The 1,227-nt window shown below is 44.7% G+C and overlaps 1 protein-coding gene and 1 long non-coding RNA gene across 8 annotated transcripts in view; both read left to right on the top strand.

The window, feature by feature from the left end:
* KCNMA1 (potassium calcium-activated channel subfamily M alpha 1) overlaps window positions 1-1,227 on the top strand; it is a 762,000-nt gene that overhangs the window by 421,648 nt on the left and 339,125 nt on the right. The gene's annotated exons all lie outside the window — the stretch shown is intronic.
* The window catches only part of LOC105886411, an 11,860-nt gene that overhangs the window by 541 nt on the left and 10,092 nt on the right, over window positions 1-1,227 (top strand). The gene's annotated exons all lie outside the window — the stretch shown is intronic.

Below are 1,227 nucleotides of genomic sequence, written 5' to 3' on the forward strand. Positions count from 1 at the left end.
AGGGTAATGTAATCAGTTTGACATTTAATAATTAAAAGAAGTACAGTATATTTTAACACAGAGAACGGAATCAGTGCTAAGGCACGTGAGAGTTACCATCTGAAACTTAGTCCTTACCTAACTCACTCTGGCATTTCTGATTTTTTTTTTCTTTCCTTCACCCTTGATTTAGCTCCCCCCAACACCATCTGAGTGTGTTACACGAACCTAGAACTTTACAGCTAGTAGCCTATCTTGTTCTGTTGAAGCGTAATTTGTAAAACCAAACATGAATAGGCAAGAAACCCAGTATTTGGTACAGAAATAAATATCCTTATTGTTTTCCTTTGCATTACCTTGGGTTATTGGGTAGTTTTGAACTGGGGTGCCTATAAACATTTGAGAACTTGGGGTGTGTCACAGGTGACCCCCCCCCTTTTTTTTCTGCAAAGACATCCAGAGCGTAGTCTTTTCTGGAGAATAGGTTTTCTCTGGTGTAATCCTCAGAGCCAGAAAAAGAACAGTGACAAGTATACGAGGTGCCGAGTTCTCTCAGCTGCTTCTGCGCCTGGGGGAGGGACTATCCCAGAGCTTGACGAGAGGAGAGGCAGAGAGGGCTCTGTGGAGGTGGGAACGTGCACACATCTGGGACAGTGGGCTTGCCACATTCGCACTCTTCCAAAGAGAAATAATTGGTAGGTGCCGTTTAAGCACGTATATACTTAGGGAAAATTACCCGCTGAGCTTGGCTGAGTACTGCATAACCACTGAGCCCCAGCCTCGCTCAGCTCCTGCCCCGAGATCTTACAGCAGTTGACAGCATGCGGATTACTTCATAAGTACCCCTAATGGCTGGTGTGTGTACTTAACATTGCTATAAAAATAGGTCTCCGAGCTGCTGAGGGTCACAGTGGGGGATCAGTGGGCGCGGTTAACTCTTGCCTGTACATTAAAAATTAACAAACAACCTCTCAGTGATAACACAAATGAGGAAGAAATGGGCTTTTAAATCTAAAGAAAAGGCATTTTAATTCATTCTCTTCTACAGTATGTATGTCCGTGGAATCCCTGCAGTGGACGGTGGACAGTAAGGGACCCTGATCTAGACATATTCATCTGTCCTTTGGTTTCTACATAGCTCCAGGATTGCGTTTTCTTCCTCTGCTAAGGGGCCTTCATTCCCACATCCAGGGTTAATGCCCATTGATTGATGCCCGCTGTAGCTATGGGAGGTGTCACTCAGAACAG

Source organism: Otolemur garnettii, unplaced genomic scaffold, assembly GCF_000181295.1.
Source record: "Otolemur garnettii isolate 467f Iridium unplaced genomic scaffold, OtoGar3 scaffold00008, whole genome shotgun sequence".
In the NCBI taxonomy this organism is placed as follows: domain Eukaryota; kingdom Metazoa; phylum Chordata; class Mammalia; order Primates; family Galagidae; genus Otolemur; species Otolemur garnettii.